The sequence below is a fragment of the Mesoplodon mirus genome (assembly GCF_964341445.2).
Source record: "Mesoplodon mirus genome assembly, chromosome: 7".
Classification (NCBI taxonomy): domain Eukaryota; kingdom Metazoa; phylum Chordata; class Mammalia; order Artiodactyla; family Ziphiidae; genus Mesoplodon; species Mesoplodon mirus.
The window spans coordinates 31175582-31201356 of NC_138983.1; the positions used below are offsets into that span (position 1 = coordinate 31175582).

The 25775-nt window shown below is 42.0% G+C and overlaps 1 protein-coding gene and 1 pseudogene across 3 annotated transcripts in view; both read left to right on the forward strand.

The window, feature by feature from the left end:
• The first annotated feature begins 215 nt into the window (after window positions 1–215).
• BDNF (brain derived neurotrophic factor) overlaps window positions 216–25775 on the forward strand; it is a 38211-nt gene continuing 12651 nt past the window's right edge. The window contains exon 1 of one of the 2 annotated variants that reach the window (XM_082629207.1): window positions 216–514. The gene's annotated coding sequence lies outside the window, so the exon portion shown is untranslated. Of the gene's footprint in view, window positions 515–1397; window positions 1655–25775 lie in introns of those variants that run through there. The other variant, XM_082629206.1, reaches the window with a different exon arrangement.
• On the forward strand, window positions 15366–15739 carry LOC309807626 (mitochondrial import inner membrane translocase subunit TIM14-like; annotated as a pseudogene). The gene has a single exon. The product of its transcript is annotated as a mitochondrial import inner membrane translocase subunit TIM14-like (transcript).

Consider the following 25775-nt stretch of genomic DNA (forward strand, 5'->3'; position numbering starts at 1 on the left):
CTGAAAACATCTGCAGAACCATGCAATGCCCTTTAACGGAACTCTTCTAATAAAAGATGTATCATTTTAAATGCGCTGAATTTTGATTCTGGTAATTCGTGCACTAGAGTGTCTATTTCGAGGCAGCGGAGGTATCATATGACAGCGCACGTCAAGGCACCGTGGAGCCCTCTCGTGGACTCCCACCCACTTTCCCATTCACCCGGAGAGTGCTGCTCGCGCAGCCGCTCCCCCAGGCGAGCTAGCATGAAATCTCCCTGCTGCCGAGATCAAATGGAGCTCTTCGCTCAGGGGGTGCGAGTATTACCTCCGCCATGCAATTTCCACTATCAATAATTTAACTTCTTTGCTGCAGAACAGAAGGAGTACATACCAGGCACCAAAGACTCCCCCCTACCACTTCTTTTTAACCAAAGGGAACGTGAAAAAAGAATAGAGTCTGGGAGTTTCGGTGCCGAAGTCTTCCCCAGAGCAGCTGCCTTGATGTTTACTTTGACAAGTAGTGACTAATAAGGTGGGTTTCTTTTCTTTCTTTCTCTTGCCGTTTTTCTCTGGTCGGCTAGAAAGCGTATGGCTTGAGTGAGGTCTGTCGTTGCCTCGGCTTCCTGGCTGGAGCAAGTAACTTGGTGTAACGTTATCTGGGGGCGTTCATTAATAAAAAATGCCGTTATTATCTTGATTGAATTCCTATTAGGCAAACTCCGGAGAGGTCAGTGCACGAACTCTGTTTAAGCCGCGGCGTGTTTAAGGTAGCGGAGTAAACCAGTAGCCCCCATGCTCCATGCGATTTCATTGTGTGCTCGCGTTTTCAAGCTCCGTCGTGCGGGAAGGTGCGGGAAGGTGTGTCCATGGCCCGGGAAACGCACGCCCTCTCCCACAGAACTTGGGTGCCGGGATGGGGCGGAGGGAGTTGCCGAGGAGGGGAGCAAGACCCTGGGGGCTCTGGATTCGCGCTCGCTAGCTCCCGCCCCGGCGCGCACAGCCTGGGTTTACGCGGAGGGCGCGGGACGAGGGGTTCCCCGGGGCGGGGGCTAGGTCGCCTCTCAGAGCCGCGGGCGTGGCGCGCGCGTCCAGTTGGGTCGCCCCAGGGACGGGCGCGGGGCTTGCGGGGCCACGTCGCGGGCCCCCAGCGACTGGCGGAACGGGGCGCGCGGGTCCGGGGAGCTTCGGAAGCCCGGGGAGTCCCTGAAGCCGAGCAGGGGCAAGGGAAAGGCGAGGCGTCCCCTTTAAGCTGACGCCCCGCACGGGTCTCGGTGGCGCGGGCGAGCTCGGGGGTGGGGGGCGGGGGGCGGCGCCGTTTGACCAATCGAAGCTCAACCGAAGAGCTAAATAATGTCTGACCCGAGCTCGAGGCGCAGGCTGGAGCTCTGGGTCCCCGTCGCCGCCGCGCCGGGGCGCACCCGCCCGCTCGCCGTCCCGCGCACCCCGTCGCGCCACGGGCTCCGGGGCGGGGCCGAGGAACCGGCCCGGCGCGCCCCCCACCTCCTCCTAGAGAAGCTTTGATGAGACGCTTCAACTGCAGCTGCCACCCGCTTCTGTGGGGCCAGCGGCGAGCGGCTCCGCGACGGGGACCGGGGCTGGGCGCAGGGGCCAGGAGAGGGCCAACGATGTGACTCCGCCGCCGGGGACCCGTGAGCTTTGTGTGAACCCCGAGGTAGGCGAGCATCGGGCGTGGGTCTTGGCGCGGGAGCCGCCGATCCGCCGGCGAAAGTTGGCTGGTGGGGGGGGTCCCGAAGTTATGGGAAGAGGCCAGAACTCCTCCTTTCCTCCCTTGCACGAGTCCCGAGAAGGGGGGACTTTGAGTTGCTCCTTTGGAGCTTTCTCCTCCCACCCCACGATCCAGAGGGGCAGCCAGGACCCCCGAGGGAGAGGAACGCCTGGAAGCCCCGAAGTGGGGGAGAGAAAGCCAAGAGGAGACGCAGAGCTGCGCGATGGGGGAAGACGGCGCTCCGCGGTCCCCCGAAACCCTTCTCCAGCAGAGGAGAGGCTGTGAGAGCGGCCAGGGAGCCAGCTGTCGGGGGCCCCGACTGAGGTGACGGGCTTGGGGCTGAGATAGGAATCTTTCCCATGGGCTGGGATGTCCCCGCGCAGATTTCGGGGGGCCCCTTGCTCCCTCAGCCCGCATCCCCGTCCGGGGCTCCAGCCAAGCTGCACACTGTCACCTGCTCCCCAAGAGTTGAGATCAAAGCGGACTTATCCTGGTCCAGTACCAGTTTATCTCGGGAAACTTGAGACACCGCTGCAGCTCGGACGTGAAAGGGGCTGCGGGACTCCGGGGCTAGTTGTGCCCACACCTCTCTCCATCCCGTGCCCCTCCCTTGAGGCACCTTCCAGGAAAGTAAAAGGTTTTGACTTTCGGGGGCTGGGAGGGATGTGTGTGTGTATTGAGGGGGACAGGTTGTGACTGGGGTAGGTCTCTGGGGATGCAGAGCCGGGAAGAGGAAATGGGTGAGTGAGCCGTGCCTGGAAAGAAATAGCTGAGGGTTGGAGGATTTTTGCTCGACGGGCAGAGAAGGGGAATTGCAGACCGGTGGCACCTCTAGGGAAGAAAAGCCTTGGGGCTGCTGGGGTGAGCTAGAGTGACTGTCGGAGGATGCTGTGTTTGTGTGTTGCGGGTGGAGCGGGGTGGAGGGACTCGGTTGGAGGGGCCCGAAGGAGGTGGGGGGTGGGGGGTGGGGAGAAAGGCGCTAGGGAAGGTAGAGGGTGCCCTCTGCCGGCCAAGCTGCCCCGAGCAGCTGCTGGGGGTGGGGAAGTGGTAAGAGACGGCTTTGCGGAATCCCTTCAGTAGCTGGTAGGAGGGACTTGTTGAATGACGCTTCTGACTCCCGACTCGGATGAATTTCGACTCGTTGCGCCTCTTTGGCTCCAATGCAAAAAGTTTTCCTTGAGCTGGGGGAGCTTTGACAGGCTACGGTTAGTGGTGTGTTGGGGATTCCTGGATCTCATTTTAGTGTCCTTCAGGGATCTCAACGCTTACTTCTCTACGTCAGCAGTAAACAGCGAACGTTTTCTGACAAGAATGCAGGAATGTTCTTGGCCAGAAGCAAAGGAAAGCATATTTCTGAGTGTTTATTAATTCTAGTACAGTTATCTTTTAAAGCAAAGCCATATGTAATTGGGAACGTTGATTTTTCACTGCATATAAGACTGCATATTGATTTTTAATAGGATATAATGTTATTAAATGAGACCTTCAAATTGGCTTGACTTTTGGGAAAATACCCCTTCTCCTTTAATTTTATCCAAAAAAAATTTTTTTTATATGTTTGTTATAAAGTCAGAGGCTTAAAAGTATATTTGTATATACTTACATTTTTTGCATTTTAATTTATTGAGGTATAGTTACAGATTTAATTCATCTAAACATGGGACCCCTCGATGTTTACATTATTTTTAGGTTGAAGGTTTCTGAGATTATGGCATGTAGCACTTCAAATTATTATTATTATAAGTAATAGATCACAAAGTTTTGACCCTGGGAACCACACCCCTTTAAAACAGTCTCTAACTCCTGTTCCTTGATTTTGCAAATACCTTGCTTAAGATTCTTCTTTTGTAAGTTTACTACTGGACTTGCAGCGGAGGTAAGAGAAAGGAAAGAGACACTTGTTGAAATGTAACCATACCTTTACTGGAATTTAAAACACATTGGTTACCCTTACTGGAATTCCAGGGCCATAAAGTCGTTGTCTTTTTTTTCTTCCACTTTATTTTGCAAAATGTGATAAATGTTGGTAAATATAGACCGGTACTAAGTATTATGACAGGAGAAGCACTGTGTATGTAGAGCTATTTTAAGTCATTACAGAACGTTTTCTATTTATGAATGATATAAGCAGAAAGAAATGATTTCCAGATAAACAAGACTTACGTACATGTTTTGAAGCATTAGAACATTGCAGACACACTTAGACATCACATTTTTTTAAAAAGGAAAATAACAGAGTAATTTTTCACATACCTTTGGAGCCTTTCATTGCCTATTCAGAGCTGAATTAGTAACTGGAAATCTTGTTTATTTTAAGATGATATTTAAGGTCTTTTGAGATTTATAGCAGGTCAACATTTGAATATCCAGAAAATAAAGCATTTAGGAGCTCTGTTTTAGGATGTCTTTTCAATAAGTGTAACTTTTACTTGCAAACAGAAGGAACTAAGAAAGTGATCATTTGCCTAAAATGCAATGATCTCCTCAAATGATTCATTTATACTATGTGAGTTAATTGCCTAAATCTCAAAATGGCCACAGAGGGGTGAGAAGGTGCTGGAATATTGCTGGTTCATTTTGATTCACTAGGAGAGAGGAAAGTCCTGTAAATAATGCAAATTTCTAAAATCCTGGCTCAAAGTCCTTGAGTTTCCTGTTTAATAAGGGCACCATTAGAATGTAAGTTATTCTCTTCTTCCTGGAATGGTTAAGAGTCCCAGCTTTTCAATAGTCAAAAGGCATATGATTGATAATCTCATTTCTTTTCAACATAAATAGCTCTGGTTTGTAACTTAAACACACACAGCAAGCTGAGCACACCCACCTGATAGTACAGCAAAGAGCTTGTTTATGTTTTTGTACATTTGTCTTCAGAATCTTCTGTAAGTATCCAACACCTCCGCCACCACCCAACCTGGGTCACACACATCCATCCACAGCCCCTACATGCAGGTAGTGAATTTGTGGAATGTAACAGCCAGCAGCTTTGGGTCTCAACCATAGACTTTATCTTCTACTGAGCTTCAAGAATATTGAAGATGTACACAATGGAAAGGTCATATACTAGTAGTTGATTAACATTTTAGGTTTTGTAGGTTAGTCCCAGAGTAGACAGAAGAACGATTTTAGACTGCTTGAATGAAAACAGCATGGAGAAGTATTAAATATATGAAAGCTCAACTCTGAATACCTTTTAAAATGAGAAGCACTGCTATTTCAGATGTCCATAATACTGAATTTATTTTAATGGTTGAAACATAATTTTCAACTTTCATTTCCCTGTGTAGAAGATTTGTTTGTGTGAGGGGGCTAGCCTAGCCTAGCCCAAAGCATGTGACTATATCCCTTCAATAGGGTAATTGCTAACTTGTCTCAACTTGTTGTCAAACAATTGTTATGGAGCACTCGGTTTCCACTAATTGCAAAATTGCTGCTTAATTGAAGTACTCTCAACCATCTAGTGCAGCCTTTCAGCCACTGGCAGGCTCTGTAATCTCAAGCTGTGAATTGCATTTTAATAGAGGAAAGGAGGAGAGAATTCCGGGGAATTCTAGGTTTAAAACAGCTGGCTGTTGTTCAATGGAGGAAGAAATCATTTGAACGTTAAATTACATTGTGATAAATTTTCTTTGTTAGGATGAATAACATGCCCAGATGGGCATTCAAAAAGTGAATGAGTGAACTTCTTGGTTACACTCTTCATCCATTTACTCTGTTTAGTATGGAGTAATGTCAAACAGTAATTGATGTTGGCAAATGAAATCCGTATGTCATTTGTATGTGGGGTTTAACCCTAGGAAACAGAGGAAGGCATTGGTATTTTTAAGCTTAGACAAGTGTCCTCAAAGTCTCCTTAAACTTCCACTTAAGGCATAGAATTACTTAATCCTAAATCATTTTATACTTTAAATGCATCTCTGACTTTCCAGAATACTTATACTAAAGCCTTAGAAAAGTCATGGACCCATTTATTAAATATATGGAATCATTATTGATGATAGACACGAAACAATGGAGCTCACTGATATATGGACTTTGGAAAACCTTTTCTGGGGTGAGGGAGTGGTAAATGCGCATGTTTTCTAAGTGAACTGGAAGGTATTCTTATTTCTGTAAGAAAAACATGAATAAGAAGTATTTAAATGAAAGTACTCAAATTCAAGTGCAAACTCTGGGACACTTATACTCTTGGTGAAACAAATCTGACCCAATAATACTGGATGCTAAGAAGTGACTCATTGCCTTGATATCTCATCTATACGTTGCCTAAAGTTTGAGCATGGTTCCATTAGATGAATTGGGGGCTGGGTGTAGAACAGGAGAGTGACTGGAGGGGAAGCAAAGTCAATTCACAAGCTTCAGTGACAGCCATAATAAAATAAAAGTTTATTTCCGAAGAGCCCAGAGAATAACGAATGTTATGCAGTTTTCCCCAGAGGTTCACTTGAAAGAACTTTTCATTGGTTGTCACGGTAGTAATGTCTTGATTTTGAAAGTTCACAGAACCTAGTAGCTCTTAAATGTGCTTTCATCTTGGTTCCTTTGGTCTGACTGAAGCTTTATGACGACCCTCTGTGTTTTTGACATGCCCCTGCATTTTAAAGGGATAAGGCAGGGCAAAGGAAGATTCTTTAAATCTAAGACAGCATAACCAGGAAATGTGTAAAATCATATGGTAGAAAAATCACTTAACCTCAAGTGGCTTATTAAAATCAAACTAGAAGGCAATCTTTCATTTAATTACAACTAGTATGTATAAAATTAAGATTTATGTGATGGAAATGGAAAGAAGATAAACGGACAGTTGGAAGGAATTTAAGCAACTCATCAAAAGTTGAAGTAATAGCGCCACCTAGAGAACAAAATCACCAGCTTTACCAGCCAAACAGCTTATTTGCCATATGAGCCATTTTCTAAGGCTACAGTTACTAGGATTGCCTTGCCACCCTATTCGGATTTGGTGAGTGTATGTGCGGGGGAGGGCAGGGAGGGTATGGCTTAGGGTGCACTTGGGATTGTAGATGAGATTTTAAAACAGGCAGATCCATACCCATACCTCAATACCTACACTAAGTCCTTTTAACATTTTAATATTAGCCAAATGTAGAATAACCTGCCGGGAATAAGGGCTGGCCTCCTTTTTAACATTTATTATTTTCAAGGATATATGTTGAAGCATTGAATACAAAGGCTCTGATTTTATTTACTTGCTACAGGCAATCCATAGCCCTTTCTGAGATATAATAACACCAAATAAGTAGAGTAGAGAGACCTTAAGAATGTCTTTGATCTGTGATCTTATTTTAACTTTAATGATTTGAGAAGAATTAAGAGTAAAATAAAAGGTCATGTATGTGGCAAGACTTTAAACACCAAAAAAGTAAGGGGCGGGGAAAGGACAAGGAGAAGGCAATTTTAAGAGTTGCCTCAACCTTAGAATAAATAAAGATGTACATCTGAACCAGCACCAAAACCGGTAATGGAGCCAGGAGCCAATAATTACAAATTAGCTTAAAATTCTTTGATGACAAAATCTGCATTTCATTCATTTTTGCATGCTTCCACAATAGTATCCAAAATGATTCTGGTAGCAGAAGAGGCACTTAGGCAAATATTGTTGAATGAACAAATAGATTGACTAATAGTTGCCTAAGCTTCTGACTAGCAATGTGGGCAATGAAGAAACTTTATAATTATAGAAAAATGTGTATTTGTTTTGCTGGCAGAGAGGCAGAAATTGGAAGAAATAAATGTAATAATATTTTTGTTTTTCTAGTATGTATTATAACTGCCCTTTAGTTGACTTAATTCTAAAATTTCTTATGTACAATTTGGCTCACTCGTAAAGTTGTCATGTTTGGAACATATGAAATGTTAAAGCTGATTTAGACAGTAGCAACTATAAAGCTACTGGTGGATTTTCGTTTAAATGTTTTCAGTTTTGGGGTACTGGTGGGCGATGCCAGTCATTGTGCTTCAGGGAATGGAAGATGGTATATGTTAAGTTTGTTCCAATTTCTGGTAAGCAGTTAACCAAAGAAAGTCATTATATTGTCTGCGTCATGCATAGAAGCAATCAGGTGCAGAAAACTTTACTTTTCAGGAAAAACATTACTAAAAAAATAGCTATATATCTATAGCTTATGTATATATAGAGAGAGATGGGGGTGCGGTGGGAGAGGGAGAGAGAGATAGAAGGAAACTCCTTGAATAAAATTTTTGCCACATGGGATTTAGTCTAATCGCCCTTGGTTTGGAGCTGTTACCATCAGCATTTGCTGCCTTTTCTGATACTTGCTTTCTGCTTTTGAAAATGGAACCTGTGCTCAAATCGAAACAAGTTTTTCTGTCTTTTCACATATTCATCTGTTTCTTGAATCATGGGGAGTGTTTTTAAACACAGATAAATTTCTTTTACATCATGCAGAATCTGAAGGCCAAGAAATTTGCTTCATGCTGCGGGCAGAGATGCTTGGTGGAGTCCCAGGCCACATTCCTAGACCAGACTGGTGAAGGTGTTCTCTCTTACAAAACATGGGGAAAGCACATCCAACATTCACACACTGGCTGATAATGTATCTGAAGTCACAGATGATGGGCTTATCATTTTGAAACATAAAGCCAGCAGACATTCTGTTGGATGATAGAACCTGGATCATTTACATTTACTTAAATGTAAAATACTGTGGTTAGGTTAAAAGTCAACTGTATAAATAGAGAGAATATGGAGTTGAGACAAGGTTTTGGGGGCTGACTTGGACTGTACAAAGGAAACTGCAGGTTCAGTGGGAGCCAGTGGTGTGTGTGTGTGTTGGTGTGTGGTGGGGGGCTTTGGACGAAGTTATTGTGTTTTGGTCTGTACTAGTAGAAGCCTAACACGCAAATGGAGAAACTAATAATTTCCCCCCATTTCTAAAGTAGACTATGTATGGAATATCTTCCGTTTAAGGAACTGAAATAGGTTGCTTTCGGTACAGCATTGACAAATTGGTGTATATTGTGATCACTGTGATCATGATGCATAGGAAGTTGGAAACCATTGGCAAGTGAGGAATGGCTGAGAGAACTTGGAATGGGTGGCTTGGGGACAAGAAAACTTAGTCTGGAATGGTGAATGTATTCTTTCTACCTTAGGTAATCTAAATCACATGATGGTAGGTACCTGGAAGGCTGGGTTAAGAAGAATTCTGGAGCTGTCCAGCCTCAATGAGAAAGAATGTTCTGACTGTTTCTGCCTGCCACGGCTGGGGGATTAGAGTGGCAACATGTGTGACATGTTTTTGACGTCCTAATTTAGAGGACAGTCTTCACGAGTGTAAAGAACTGGCACATGGAGGAGGGAGAGAGTTTTTTTTATGTTGCCCCAGAGAGCAGGTCTAGGACCAGTGATAGAATTTAGGCACTGTACGTAGTATCTAGAAGAACTTTCAGTTCCATTTAATTAAGCAAATATTGCAGGCTCACTGCATACAAAGCACTGTGTTGAGGGAATTATGATCTAACAAAGAAAAAAAGAAGCTTCTTTGGAATATGATCAGTTTCCTGTTATAGATATTTAAGCAGAGGCTGAAACCCATTCAGAAAGGACAGCTATTAACATGAGAGGTCAGAGTTAGGTACATTCTGAAGTACCTTTGTACTCCTAAGTTTTTCAAATATATTGATCATATCATAAGTATGCTCCTTATTTTGAGTTCATATACAATCCTAATGACGATCATATATTTCTGTCTTTGGATCCTCTACCTGAGATAGGGGCCGTATCATAAATTGAGCATCAGAAATCCTTCCCATTTCTTTGCAAAGTGCGGGCTTTTACTTTTTTCATGCTTACAAAAGTAATTATTTTTCCTTTGAATCAGACAGAATGGAATGTTTAAAAAGAGAATCCTGATCAGATTCAGATGCCCAAATTGCTTAAGAAATTAGCCTTTGACATTAGATTTTTTAGAGAGTTCAGCAACTGAACTGAAAAAACCCCTCAACATTCACTGTCCCCTTCTGGGAACTGCAGAATCCTCAGCTTTCCAAAGAGTTTCTTTTTTTAAATGTAAACTGTCAAATCAGTGGACCCCTCCCCCCAACCCCTTCAGGCTTCAACATGGATGGAGTTAACTTTTTTTTTTTATAACTTATTTTGCTCTTCTGTAGATCAGTTGGAGATTAACCAACATGGAGATGTCATTAAAATGCAAGTTTAGACCCTAGGTTGCATGGACCACTCCTAGTACTCATGAATATTTATTCCTCATGGTCTCTAATACTGCTTTCAAATATTCATATTGTCAGTCATCAAAGCAAGCAGTTTACTGTTTACATCCCCTTTAGAGCATCACATATTTTATATATAGTTCATGTTGCTACATGTATGTTTTCTCCTGTTTCAAAGCTTTTCTTTAAAGAAAAAGTAAAAGTATTACATGCAGGGAATGATTCTTTTATTTATTAATTCATCAAGTGTTAATTGAGTGCCCAGTGGGTGCCAGGCACTGGGCTAGATGGATCCATCCATCTTCAGGTGCCCCTTGATAAGGAACTCCAGTGATTCTGCCAGTTAAGTCTTCCATTACCTCTTCATATACTCACTTCAAAAGAGTATTTTAAAAATCTATTGAATGAATTCTCTGAGTCATTTCAGAACTTCCTGCCCATCCTGTATTTTCAGTTATGGATTGTAATATTTTGGAAGAATTTATGTCACTTTTAAGAGATTAATCTTTTTTTATATATAACAATCAGGTATCATTTCATGTTCAAATTAAGGCAACAAAAATGCTTGTTAGTGTCTTAAACATTTTGCTATTATTTGAGGATATTTCAAGAGGAATTCTTTTATTTATTTATTTGTTTGTTTGTTTGTTTGTTTGTTTATTGGCTGTGTTGTGTCTTCGTTGCTGCACGCGGGCTTTCTCTAGTTGTGGCGAGCGGGGCCTACTCTTTGTTGCAGTGTGCAGGCTTCTCATTGAGGCGGCTTCTCTTGTTGCAGAGCACGGGCTCTAGGCGCGCGGGCTTCAGTTATTGTGGCTTGCGGGCTCTAGAGTGCAGGCTCAGTAGTTGTGGCACATGGGCTTAGTTGCTCCGTGGCACGTGGGATCTTCCCCGACCAGGGTTTGAACCCATGTGCCCTGCATTGGCAGGTAGATTCTTAACCACTGCGCCACCAGGGAAGCCCTCAAGAGGAACTCTTGTAATGATGCTGGTAGAAGCCATAGTAGAAGGAGAACTTCTGGACTAAAGATGCTGTTCATTTCCACTGATGTTATGATGGATTTTTTCCGTACTTACAAGGACATGTTTGGGCCTTTTAGTATTCAGGAATGTGTCTTTTATTTTGCAGTGTTTATAAGCCCTGTGTGTTTCCTCCCTAAAGAAACTAAAAATGTGAAAATGCTTCCATTTACTAGAAGCTGGTTTCATGATTATGCTGAGTAAGAAAAAGAAGGAAAAATCAGTGTAGTAAATACTATATTGCCTTTAAACGTTAGTCAATAGCATGCTTAAATTGTAATTTTTTAAAGAGTTTCCTAAAACCACTTTTCAATCCATTGGGTGGTCTCCTTTCACTGTGAAGTCAGGAGGTGTTTTTGCTCAAATACATGGAATAAGTAAGGATCCGTATGTAGTGTTTGTGGATCATGTAAATATGTCAATGGAACTAGAGCACAGTTTGGTACCGTCAACTCAGAAATGTTTAGCTTCTTGATATACTGAACAAAGAAGCAAATTTTCACATATTCTCTTGTGAATCTCAAAAAAAAAAAATCACAGGATCAGGAAGTAGTAATAGATCCCATTTTCCTTCTAATACCAAACCTATAGCCACGTTTCTAACCTTCTCCTTCACTCCTGAGCAGGGCAATCAGAATAAACCATAAATCCATAAATAAAAAAAGAATAAGCCATAAATAAATAGTGCCAGGACTATTCCATTCATTCTTTGTTCTTTGAGACAAAATCAGAGGGTTAGACACAGGTCCTCTAACCTCCAAATTAGTGGTATAAATGTAAATAAGTACATTGCAGGATTTTTTTTTTTCCTGTAATACAATCTTACTTAAAATCCCAATGTGTAAAACAAAAATAAGCAGGGCTGAGTTAGTTGAACTGCAGGTGGGAACATCAGTGTCCTGTCTCCTTGACCTCAATTTAGCCCCTTGCAAGAAGGCTCTTGACACTCTTGTCTGCAAAACCCAGTTGGAAAACTGTTGTTCTAGAGAAAAACCAATAAGTAGAAATCCCAAAGTCTTAAATCTTCCTTCCTTCTTCATGAAAATGACTGTCCTCCTGCCCATTCCTGTGGCCATTTCTCTTGCATTGAGAGTTGTGTTCATCCGCTTGTTTAAATTATTCATGGATGGTAACTTGGTAACATAGATACAGGTATGTGAAATTTTCCCCACTGCATAATTATTAGAAATAATCATAGACGTGTAACGGCTGAGAAGCAACATAAGGTGACCTTACCTTAAATATTTTATTAATCATTGAAATTTATCACCCTTAATAAAATTTATTTTAAAATGTTCTTCCTAAAATACCAGTATATTTTTCTAGTTTTCACATCCCTGGCAATGATTTTCTTAAATCTTTGAAGTGTCTATTATTCCAGAGCATCTGATTGTTCTTCAGAGTTAGTCTCATCTAAGAATTTAGGGGAACCCTCGCCATCACTGTTCCAAGCAGTATCAGAGATTTTATATATATATATATATATATATATATATATATATATATAAATTTATTTATTTGTTTGTTTTTATTTTTGGCTGTGTTGGGTCGTCATTGCTGTGCACGGGCTTTCTCTAGTTGTGGAGATCGGGAGCTACGCTTCATTGCGTGGCGTGGGCTTCTCATTGCAGTGGCTTCTCTTGTTGTGGAGCATGGGCTTTAGGCACGCAGGCTTCAGTAGTTGTGGCTTGTGGGCTCTTGAGTGCAGGCTCAGTAGTTGTGGCGCACGGGCTTAGTTGCTCCGCGGCATGTGGGATCTTCCCGGGCCAGGGCTTGAACCCGTGTCCCCTGCATTGGCAGGTGTATTCTTAACCACTGCGCCACCAGGGAAGCCCCAGTATCAGAGGTTTTGAAGACTTGCCCTAGTGCAGTGCCCCAGTAGAAATTGGTACTGGGACCAAAAATCAGTTGGTTTGTCATCACTAACATTCCTACATGATTTTATTGTCATATATAGGTAAGATTGTACACCTCGGTAATAACCTTGTCCAAAGGTATAGTGCTCCATACATTAAGAAAATGCATTCACATGTCTCATTCCACTTGATCCTATAAATAACTTTGAAAAAATTTGGGCAGACATTATTCCTATATAACAGTTGAGGAAACTGAAGCTTAGAGTAGTTAAATAACTTGATCCAAAATGTACAGCTATGGAACCAGAGCAAGGATTACAGCTCCATGACTTCTCCTAATCCAGCCCTCTGACCATCATGCTGGCTGTCTACAACCGTGAACTGCAGAATTCAGGTTAGAAACCGTATTTCACCCTTGATGCGTTAATGTGGGTGCCTGGCACAAATGGAGACCAGTGTCGTCACCCTGGCCTAGTGTCCACTCTAGAGAAGAGATTGGCACCCTTCTGTGTGCCAAGGAAGAAGATGATGATGGGAAGATAAAAAATGTTTACTCTAAGGAGTTTTTAAATTTAGTTTCCTTTTTTTTTAAAGAAAACAAAAAACTCTTGAAAAAAGAGAAAAAGGATATGTCTTGTTCCTTGAGCTTCTTAGTTATAATTTTGCTTAAAGCTGAGGGTCCTGTAAGTGAACTGTTGGAAAGCATACCATGGAGCAGTGGTTCTTAAAGATGGTGATCATCAGAATTACCTTCGAAACTTAAAAAAAAAATACAGCTATCAGGTCCTAAGCCCTGAGATTCGTGTGTTTGGTCCAGAGCCTGGCCATATGTTATGTTTAGAAACTTCCACAGGTGGTTCAGACGTGCAGGAGGTTTAAGAATTGCTGAACTAGAAACCAAATAAATTTAAAAAGACATCATTTACTTCATCGTCCAAATACTTGGATTTGAGCATGGTTAGAAGTGGTTTGCAGTCTTGTAAATAATCAGAAATTCAGAAGCTTTGAGGTGGGAGGCCTGTTGAAGATATTCTTCTGACTTGAAAGCTACTGCATAACTGCAGACTTCCATGTGAGAGCAGAAGGCCTGGGACAACATTCCTGGGCCCAAGTGTCGACTTGGATTCCAAGGCCACCACTTACTTACAAGGTCTAGGCCCTTGTACAAACTACTTCCAATCTCTGTGCCTCAACCTCCTAACAGGGTCGTGGTAGGGATTAAGTGTGTTAATACATGTAAAGTCCTCAGAGCAGTGCTTGGCATAGTAAATGCTTAATGAATTTCAGCCACTGTTGTTATTACTGGCACTTTCCAGCCCTAAAAGAGTACCTTTTATGGCTTATTGTCAAGACAATTAAAAACTGTATCAGCATGCTCCATGCCTAAATCTGCTTCACTTTGTACCAACGGTGACAAGACCAGAACTCTTTTGTTGTAATCTTTGGAGGCTAATTTGTTTACTCGTTGACTTTCTCTTCCTTTCATCCATCTGAGTCCTACTCATCCTTTAAGACCCAGCTCGAATTTGACTTCCTCTAGAAAGACTCCTGCCCAAGAGAAACCTGTTCTATCTGAATTCCTGGGTCATCCATGGTCTCTATCTTACAATTCAATAGTTAACTATATAAGCAATAATTGCACAACTATTAAAACATTATTGGGTGTCTTCTCTGTATCAGGTTCTCTGCTAGGAGCTGTGGATGTGATGTCTTAGTTGAGAAAAACATTCTAGAGTATCCTGCTTAGGATGCTTACAGCATGTTCTACATTGAACTGTAATTGTTTGCTCACATGTCTAAACTGTTCTGCATCCCCCACCCCCTTTAACAGTGAAGTTCCAAAGGCAGGGATTCTCTCATTCATTTTGGTGTCCCCAGTATCTGTGCTCATAGTATGTCTATTAAGTGAACAAAAAGTTAAAAAGTCAATTTTAGGAGAACACTAAGTCATAGTCATTCTAAGCAATAAGTTTGACAAGTTGATATCCAAACAAGGCCTTCACAGATAACCCAGCCATGGAAAGATGGGCAACCTTTGTAGCTCTGGTGAGAGAAGAGGCCAAAATGTAGCTTTAAAAACATTTGTGGATTTTTTTTTTCCTTGTGGAATAAACATGGGCTACAACTTACTTTTCTTCACATGAGGAAATGACAGAAACATAGCCGGTTATGACCTTCAACTTCAATCAAGTGACCAGAGCTCTGCTTATGAAACATGAGCTTGTATCCCTGACACTGACATACACCTTGGAGGTGTTAACTCATTGTCCCTGTGTTCCTGTAAACATTTTTTTAAGAATTGTTTCTGATCTTGTGAATCTCTAACTAAATGATTAACCGTGTGATACTGACCATTTGGAGCGACATTGAAACACCTCCCTTGAAAGCTGTTGACAGTTAGCTGGGAGTGTGCCCACCTCCATAATTGATTTTCTTGTTGTATTTGAAAGTCAGTGAGGATTTAAACTCAGGATTCAGCCACTTGAAGAATCTATTAAGAGTTACCACTTTGTAGAGTTGGTGAGGTGGGATGTACCGCGCTCCCGGTGGAGGCAGAGGAGCCGAGTGGGAACCATGGCCAGTACAGTGGTAGCAGTTGGACTGACCATTGCTGCTGCAGGATTTGCAGGCCGTTACGCTTTGCAAGCCATGAAGCACATGGAGCCTCGACTAAAACAAGTTTTTCAAAGTCTACCAAAATCTGCCTTCAGTGGTGGCTATTACAGAGGTGGGTTTGAACCCAAAATGACAAAATGGGAAGCAGCATTAATACTAGGTCTAAGCCTACTGCGAATAAGGGAAAAATAAGAGATGCTCATCGACGAATTATGCTTTTAAATCACCCAGACAAGGGAGGATCTCCTTATATAGCAGCCAAAATCAATGAAGCTAAAGATTTACTAGAAGGTCAAGCTAAAAAATGAAGTAAATGTATGATGATTTTTAAGTTCCTATTCATTTATGTATATGAGTACCAGCTTTTTTATAATAAAGTGCCTCAAAGCTACACATTTTTTAAAAAAAACAGTTTCCAGGTTAATTATTCCTCCTTTACATGAAGCTTCCTTGAAAATGATTTTCTTAAAGCAAAGCACATCTAAACTTGATCAGTTCTTAATAACCTGTGCTGAATGAATAAATGAATCCTTAACTGAAACAGAGCACATTCTGATTCTTAATCAGAGTTAGTTTAAGCCTCTTGTGCAAGAGGAGACTCTGACTGGAAATAATATAGGATAGTAAGCCTCCTAGGGAAATTTCTGTAAGGAAGCATGGTCAACTGAAACATGAAGCTGAAAGTGAGACGACATTGCATTTGACCCAAAGTGGCCTGGGAAATTCTTAGCAAGGTCCATCAAAGTTATTAAGTGGTGGTCTCAATGCATTGTACGGTTTAGACCACTTAGACCCAATTGGAACCAGGCATCTTGCACAAGGACCTTCCTTAACCAAAGTAGAAAGGAGTTCTTCGCTTTCTTCTGAGTTCCAAAGAGACTTCTGGTTTCCAGACCAGGTGTCTAGATAGCAGTACCAAGTTAGGGCACCAACAGTGAACTTCCTCCTGTGGTTATTTCCTACCTCTTGGAATGGAATGTTTCACTTCAAGAAGGTGAGAGAAGCAACCTTTGGGTTTTCATGATGAGTTTAACATTGTGGTCCAGCTTGACCATCCGTTTAAAGGGAGATCTGCTTTCCAGATGACCATAAATATGGAGAAGAGAAGGTTTTCTTCTTTCTTTCTTTTTTTTTTTTTTGTTTTTTGAGAAGTTTTTTTTCTTTTTTGCCTTTTTAGAGAGTGCTTTTCGTACCATTTCAAAATTTGGGGTAAAAGGTGGTCCCCTAGGGAGCATTTTCAAAAGTGTTTGAAGTTTGCATTTTATTTTGGAGGAAGGTTGGAGGCCTACCTATATATGACAGGCACATGGCTCCAACAACTACACTGATCGCAAGGATAAGGGCCATCCTTTTGAATCATTCATTTGACATTGATCTTGCATCTGTATTCAGGTCTGTGCCCTTTAAGTTTGCTCCATATATGTTTCCCTAATTTCCCTGTTAAGGCTTCTAGAATTTGCAGTATATTCAATTGCAGATGACCACATATGGAGTCATTTAACCATATGTCTTAATCTTCAAAGTCTTTCTTTGTCAGCCTGCTCTTTTTTTCTGTTTACATTTAGATTCCATCTTTTGGAAGTTTTCTTTCCTCCCCACCATCTAAGTGTCTCAGAGACTTTTGGGAATGGGTCTCATTCTCCTTCTGTGTTTGGCCATGGTCACTCCTCAGCTTGGTGTTGTGCTTTACAAAGGTTGTTTGTAGGGTTGCCCTTTAGAGTTTATAGAGCCCTTTTCTATGTGTTGATGACGCTTGGCATGATGCTGTGACAGGCAGGGTGAGAACTCTAATCCTCCTTCTGTCACAGAGCTGAGGCAGCAGAGTCCTTGAATTGGCTCACCCATGAATGTTCACCCATGAATTTGCCCAATTTGTTGGTAAAAAATGGCCAGTTCTCAGCCATTTTATAGGGTCAACTTAATAGCAGGTGGGAAAGGCGGACCAGAACTCGGGTCTTCAGTCCCCAGCCCCAGAGACAGTCCTTTATATCCAAGTATCCCACATTAGATTGGTTTCCAGAGATGTCCCAGAAATTGAGATGGTTCCCCCAAAGACTTTTGGTTTTAGTCACCACCAGGACCTAGAACTGGTTAAATCTCTTGAGTGTCTGTTGCATCAGAGCACTGTGGGAGATTCTTTGGTGCCAAAAGCAAAGCCACTAGGTTAAACATTTTTTTAATTGGTTATTTTTAATTTAAGTTTTTGATAATTTATTTACATGATTCAAAAATCAAAATAGTATTAGAAAGTCTACGTTGAGCTCAACACCACTAATCATTAGAGAAATGCAAATCAAAACCACAATTAGGTATCACCTCACACCAGTCAGAATGGCCATCATCAAAAAATCTACAAACAATAAATGCTGGAGAGGGTGTGGAGAAACTGGGACCCTCCTGCACTGTTGGTGGGAATGTAAATTGATACAGCCACTATGGAGAACAGTATGGAGGTTCCTTAAAAAACTAAAAATAGAACTTCCATATGACCCAGAAATCCCACTACAGGGCATATACCCTGAGAAAACCATAATTCAAAAAGAGACATGTACCACAGTGTTCATTGCAGCTCTATTTACAATAGCCAGGACATGGAAGCAACCTAAATGTCCATCGACAGATGAATAGGTAAAGAAGATGTGGCACATATATACAATGGAATATTACTCAGCCATAAAAAGGAACAAAATTGAGTTATTTGTAATGAGGTGGATAGACCTAGGGTCTGTCATACAGAGTGAAGTAAGTCAGAAAGAGAAAAACTAATACCATATGCTAATGCACATATATGGAATCTAAAAAAAAAATGGTACTGATGAACCTAGTGGCAGGGCAGGAATAAAGATGCAGGCATAGAGAACAGACTTGAGGACACAGGGGGAAGGGAAAGCTGGGACGAAGTGAGAGAGTAGCATTGACATATATACACTAGCAAATGTAAAATAGATAGCTAGTGGGAAGCAACCGCATAGCACAGGGAGATCAGCTTTATGCTTTGTGACCACCTAGAGGGGTGGGATAGGGAGGGTGGGAGGGAGGGAGATGCAAGAGGGAGGAGATATGGGGATACATGCATACATATAGCTGATTCACTTTGTTGTACAGCAGAAACTAACACACCATTGTAAAGCAATTATACTCCAACAAAGATATATATTAAAAAAAAAAAAGGCTACATTGAGAATTCCTGCCCCACCTGTGCCATGCCCACCTGTATCCCCACCTGACACATACCATCTGTGGGTGGTCGTTTGTATTCGTCTCATGTGAATACAGTGTGTTTTATGGAAATACAGGTAAATATGAATATTATTATATTCCCCCAGTTTTAAAACAAAAGATAGTATGTATATGTATACATCTGCTGATTTGTATCTTGCTTTTATCACTTACCAATATATTTCAGAGAGCTTTCCATTTCAGTATATGGGAGCTAACTTGTTTACAGTTGCACGAATTCATTGTAAATATGCACTATAGTTTATATACTTTCCTTTAGCTAGAAATGGGACTCCTTCTAGTATTTTTGCTATTCTATGCCTTGTTGCAATTAATAACCTTGTGTATGCATCATTTTGTACGTATGCACCTACCTATTACTGTACATTTATTCTCAGAAGCGGAATTGCTGGATTAGCAGGAAAATTCATTTAAAATTTTGATAGGTATTGCCTTATTGTCCTGCAAAAAGGTCTTGAACTGTTTGTACACCCACCATCAGTAAATGAGAATGTCTGTTTCACTACAGCCTCACCAACAGAGTGCATGTCAGTCTGAAAGATGAGAAACGGGAGGCGACCTTCTAAGTGAGGTCTCAGTCTCTTCCGTGTCCCCTGGTTTGCAGTGGGAATACTGCCCAGTTCCGAGAGCTGGTGCAGGCATCAGTTCCAATGGAAATAATGCCTCACCATGGCGTGGGCTTACGCCAGCTCTAGTGACACACATGGAATGGACCCACATTGCCACTTGCAGAATTTCCTGCAGTGGAAAGTTGAGCATGCATTCATTATTCACTCAGCTAGCAATACTGGGTCTAAAGAGCACAACAGTGTTTACTGGAATAGAAAAGGAAATTGTTCCACTGCAATGCCCTGCGTACCAGGCTTTCAATGCTTGTTTCCCAGCTGCTAACCTTATTTCTAGGGATTGAATTCCAGAGAGAGATCCCAAATCACAGAGGAAGTCTTGCTACATTTGGAGCTTTCATACCCAAGGGGGTGCTCTTTTGAGAAATAATTTTGCACTTACCCTAAGATTTGTAATTAAATAATTAGTGCTTTATAAGGTAAAGTAAAACTATGGGATACAATGTTGCAGTATTGCTAGACTTCCCCATTAAAGTTGTCCGGTAGTTTCCTGCATGTTACAAATAGGGCATCCTGTGAGAACATAAGATTTATAGCCTAGATAACATCTCCACATGTTGAAGACCATATATTACACATCATCCTTGCACGACTCTGCCATTCCCACTGGTAAGATTGATTCTCCATCTTATTCTTCTCTGAGGACAGTGTGCTCCGTTCAGAAAAAATTCACTTTAATTCCACTGCACAGAGAAATGTGCTAAATGAGCCTGGCAGAATGGTCATTCAATCCAAACGAACATTCTTCTCTTTCACAGAATTTTTGAAGGGGCCACTTAAAAAGGGAAAGCCACTCCTCTCTCCTATGTGGACTAGTTGCACTTGGGGAGTTAACTGATGACTGTGTCTGCCCTACACAAGAAACACAAAACAATTCCTGGGCATAAGGGTGGACTGCCAGAAGCTAGCTGACACACCACTGACAAATGCAGATACACATTTTCTTTTGTTAACACCTGTCAAGGCTTCACAACAGGCATTTCCAGTTTTGTTCTCAGTCTCCTCGCAGCTGCTTCTTGAAGGCTGCTCTCTGCCGAGGGCTGACCAAGGCCAGAAGCGTGGTGTTCTTTTACGCTATCATCTAACCCACCACACACATTCAGGATGTCATCCCAGGGATATGTTCTGCATCCACTCCATGTAGCTGTGGGGTCCGTTTTGCCTTAGTCATTCACGCGGAGGGCCTCTGGGTATCAGTTTGGTGGCAGAGAACGTGCGTGAGACCTGCGCTCCATCACCCTTGTTCCTTTGGCTTTTTTGACTCAGTAGCTTCTATTTGCACAGTCTGAGTCCGCTGCTCTGTCTGTGCTGGGCCAGCTGTCCTCCTGTCTTTGTGGTCCTAACTAGGTGTCTGAACCACTCCCCAGGAATATATTTGACACTGTCTTGCCATACTTTCACTCCCATCTCACCCCCTCAGCTCTTTTCTTGAGTAACAGGACAAACCTCATGGGTCAGAAGTGGGGTAACCTAGGCTACCAGACTTGGAGGGGATTAGGTTGAGATAACTGAAAAGAAAGGTTTTTATGTCAGAAGTTTTTTGTTTGTTTGTTTGTTTGTTTGTTTGTTTTTTAAGACACATGGGCACTTGGGTCTTGATTGAAATTACAGTAAGTCCCCTACGTACTGAAGAGTTCTGTTCTGAGAGCACATTCATAAGTCCAATTTGTTCGTAAGTCTAACAAATTTAGCCTAGGTACCCAACAAACACAATCGGCTATCTAGTACTGTACTGTAATAGGTTTTAATAATTTTTACACAAATAATACATAGAAAACAAACACAAAAAATATAGAAAACATTTTTAATCTTACAGCACAGTACCTTGAAAAGTACAGTAGTCCAGTACAACAGCTGGCATACAGGGGCTGGCATCGAGTGAACAGGCAAGAAGAGAGTTACTGACTGGGGGAGGGAGAGGAGGTGGGAGATGGTAGAGCTGAGGGGTCGTCAGCAATAGGAGACAGAGGGCAAGCTGCAGTTTCACTCACGCCTGACGTTGATGGCACAGGTTCTGGTTCCTCGCTGGATTCAATTCTATCGACCCTCTTGAAAAAACGATCCAGTGATGTCTGGGTAGTAGCCCTTTTTTTCTCATCATAGACGACACGGTAGCACTGGATTGCATTCTGAATGGTTGCTGCAATCTCCGTGTACTGTTCTGCGTTCGGGTCCTGTGCCTCAAAAACTAACAGTGCCTCCTCAGATAAAGAAAACCCCCTTGCCATTTCCCGAGGCATGAATCTCTTCGGTTCTTCAGTTACTTCTTCCTCTAGTCTCTCTTCGTCCTTTCTCTGGGCCTCCAATTCCATCAGGTCTTCATTAGTAAGTGCCTCGTGTTGCACAGCAACAGTCCTGTAAAGTACACAAAAGCACAACCACTTGTAGAGGGTGCATGCACGTGACAATGTACACCAGACACATCAACTAACTTATGTGATTGGACATGTGAATGCACGTTTGCATCTTTGAAAGTTCACAACTTGAAGGTTCATATGTAGGGGACTTACTGTATTCTTACTCAAGTGGAGTTGACACATATATTTGGCAGTTGTAGTTCCTGGTCTGAAAAGCATGTGGCTTTGTTCCAGTGCCCAAAGAAATCTTCTCAGGGGAAAATGTCCTGCCATTTCAAACAAATTACCTCCCTGCAAAGTTTTGACACTCTGCCCTATTAAGTATGCATGTATGGTTGGTACCTTGAGGGAATAATTCAATATTGGGAAGAGGGTAGTGAAGAAGAAACATTAAGATTATGTTCAGCCTCTGTGGAATTAGCGTGTAAACAAACTACTTATCAGGAATGATCACATGGGGCTTTGCTTAAATAAATAAGAAGTTGGTGGAATAGACCTCCCTCAAAATATGACACCACATTCACATCTGACCCCATATGGAAAGAAGCATGCAAGCTAGCCCAGGTTCAAATTCCATTTCCACCACATGCCAGTCATATGGTCTCAGGCAATTTACAAAATCTCTCTGAGCCCCAGTTTTCTCAGCTGTAAACAGTCAATAATTAGATTATTTACCTCATAGCTAGTAAATGTTAGCTGTTATTTTAAATCACTTCTTAATATGAAGAGAAGTTTGATATTACTTATTTAACCAGCTCCCTAGAGCATCTTCCAAACCCCCCCATATACACCACTACCAATACTGTATTTATTTATGATACTATGTAGAAACACAGCCCTCATCCCCTTGTTTCGATTAAATGTATTGATGTTAGAGTTTGCATGACTTCTGTAGGAATCAATGTTGAGTGAAAAGGGTTGGAGACAAACAGACGTTCTCACAGTCCTGATACTCACGAAACCACAGAATTGAATATTTTCATATAGTTACATTCTATGATGTGGATATTTTCTGACCAGCCATATGGATCTTTTGTCATCTGAGATGTTAATATTTTCCTTGTATTTTATAGTAGCTCTGGAGCACAGCCAGTTTCTGGAATAGGGTCCGCCTGGCTCATTATGTACAGGACCCAGGAACTGGCTTCCTTGTGCTGTTCAGATGAATGGTGACACACATGAGTTGGGGGCTGGGGTAGGGCAGTGGGCGGGGGAATGCAATTAGTTTTGCTCCTGCATTAAGCTACAAATAATGAGCACTTTCCTGTGTTTTACAATAAGCAATTAAAAGAAATTATAGAGTTGGATGCAAAAATAACCTGAAGGACAACTCGATGTGTGGAACCACCAGTTTTCTCCATGTGTGGAGAAGGTTAATCCTAGAGAACGCACAGAACACTGCGTTGCTACAGAAAGGGTTGCGTGTCCACACATGTTTGGCCTCTACCCACACGCTTCTGTATGGTATGACTGTGCATCCCAGAAGAAGGGCTGTGGTGTGTGCATTTGTGCTTCAGTGGAATTTAACAAACCGATTCCTGAAAATGGTCTCATAAAGGTGAGCAACAGAGCTGCTAGCCTTATCTTGCTAATTTTATCTTTCCCCTAGGATTTCTTGGTAGTAGCTTTTAAAGGAATGTTACTCTTTTGATTCTAGAGGCAAGTTATCTTCCGTTCAGGTTCTTCCCCCACCTGTTTTCACCTCTTGCTTTTTAAAAAATTATAAAGTTCTGTGTTCCTTCCGAGGATAGGGTCTAATCTAGAGAGAGGTCTCTTCACCAGTTGAGAATTATCCATCCCATTCTCTCTTTACCCCTTCTGACTTAATGACATTGAAGTCTTCCAGTTTGGACCTAAGATGGGTCTACTTATGTACAGATATTCTTTCTTTATGGAAATTGCTCAGATAACTAATTAACCACAGGCATACATTGGCTATGGAAATTTTCAGGAGCACCATCTGTGGAAACACTGAGAAAGGCATGCATCTACCACAGCTCTGGGGTCCATTAAGAGTGTGTTTGTATGGGGACGGTGTCTGGTGGGTGTCGGCTCACAGCTGTCAGAATCCCCACGGCACCTCCTGGCAGGAACTGAAGAGTGTCCAGCAACACTCTGAAAGCAACCTGTCGATTTGACATTGCCGGTTCTGAAAAAAGAGACTGAAATAGGACAGACGGGTCTTAACTTTCTTCCTTTGCCTTTTTTTTTTTTTTTCCCGATTGTAATTGTTCTGGCATATTCCCAGTCTTCACATTGTGGCAGACTTTTTAAAGGTGGATTTTCTTTATCCTCTGGTTTGAATTAGTGCATGTTCTCCCCTTAGGGACAAAGACTGCAGTTGTGTCACCCTTGCATTTTTTTTAGACAGAGCACGCTCCTTCCTGGATCCAGGAACTTGGAAGACCACGTTCTCCTGTGTTTTCACAACAGCCTCTGTTAGTAGGTGCACCTTGTTTGTGATTTGGAGAGGCAGTCCCTTAGCTTTGTTCACATCTGTACTGTGTGGGGCTCAAGGTGGATACTGCCTGGGAAAATAGGGTTTTGTGGCATCTCAGCCTCATCTCACCCACCCATCTGCCAATGAGGTAACGGCCACGATATCAGGGTTCCCAGTCTGAGTCACTTGCATTTGTACTGGTGAACTTGGTGACTTCTTGGGGTTTGGAAACTAGCCATCTTTTTTAGTCCTTTGTAAAAAGCCTAAAGAGTGGACCAGTCTCTAGCAGTTCTGTTTATGAAATTACCCTACCCCTATCGACTCCCTGATAATGCTGTTCAACTCAAAGTTTTTACTTTTCTTTGGAAATCTAACATTTTTTAAAAACCATTTTGGGTGCTTCAGTCTTGAAGCAAATGATCCCACATGTTGGAACTCAACTGAGAAATCGGGTTGCTGCTGGGTACCTTATTGAAATAGAGACAGATTTGGGTTGGAGAGGGGATTTTTATGCTCGATACGTACGCTAATATACTTTAGGGTTTGGTTGTTTGCTGCTGTTGTTTTTTGTTTGTTTTGTCTTGTTTTTGTTCTTGTTTCTTTTGGCCGTGCCGTGGGGCTTACAGGATCTTAGTTCCCCGACCAGGGACTGAATCCGGGTCCTCGGCAGTGAAAGTGTGGAGTCCTAACCGCTGGACCACCAGGGAATTCCCCATTGTTGTTTTATTTTGTGAGTTTTTTGTTTTCTGTTTTAATTTCATAGTACTTGGTAGGAGGTAGCTGGATCTGTTAGTTTTAGGACAAGTGTAGAAATAAGAAATCTCCATTGAGCGGGTGAGTCAGTTCTTTCTGCCTCTGTTTCACCATTTCACAACAGAAAGAACTCGGGAGGATCAGAGACATCCGGCTGAAAGTAATATTAATGTGCCTGGAAATCTACTAGCTGCTCTAACTGATCACATCATTTCCAGTATCATTCTGATCAAGTGAGTGATGTTAGGGTTCTAATGATCAGGGAGGCCAGTTATGCTTGTACTTGCCTTGTAGCACTGAGATAAAATTTAGTGATTGAGTGGAAGTCCAGATTTAGATCAGTAGTACTCTATAAATTCTCATTCAGCCTGTCACGTTTATAGGTATCCTGCACTTTATGGTATGAACACAACAGTGGAAAAGCCAGCTGACATAAAGGGAACCCAGATTTTACTTAACATTACAAAAGCAGAACTATTTTGCCACATAATAAATGTCCCAATAAAACAAGTTGAACCAAGGAGGTTACTTAAGTTGATGTTAACCCTGCCGTTTCCGTGTCTTAAGTAGACACCACTTTTTAATTGAATGTTAACCGCCATTTGGTTTTCACTTAGTCCAGTGCTTCTCAACTTTAATAAGTATATGAATCACCTTGAAGTTTATGAGTCTTGTTGAAATGCAGATTCTGACTGAGTGGATGCTGTGATGGTTTGGAGGAGGGGAAGCTGAGATTCTGCTTTTCTTATTAGCTCCCAGGTTTTGCTAATGCTACTGGCCCATGGATCCCACTTTGAGAAGCAAGGCTTCATTTAATTTCCACCCATGGACATTTATACCATACCTACATTTCCTAAAACTTATTTCAGTCTCCACAAGTTTCTCCTTCTGTTGTAGTATTCTTAGTAACAAATTGGAATTGCATTAATACACTTAATTTATAGATGTAAC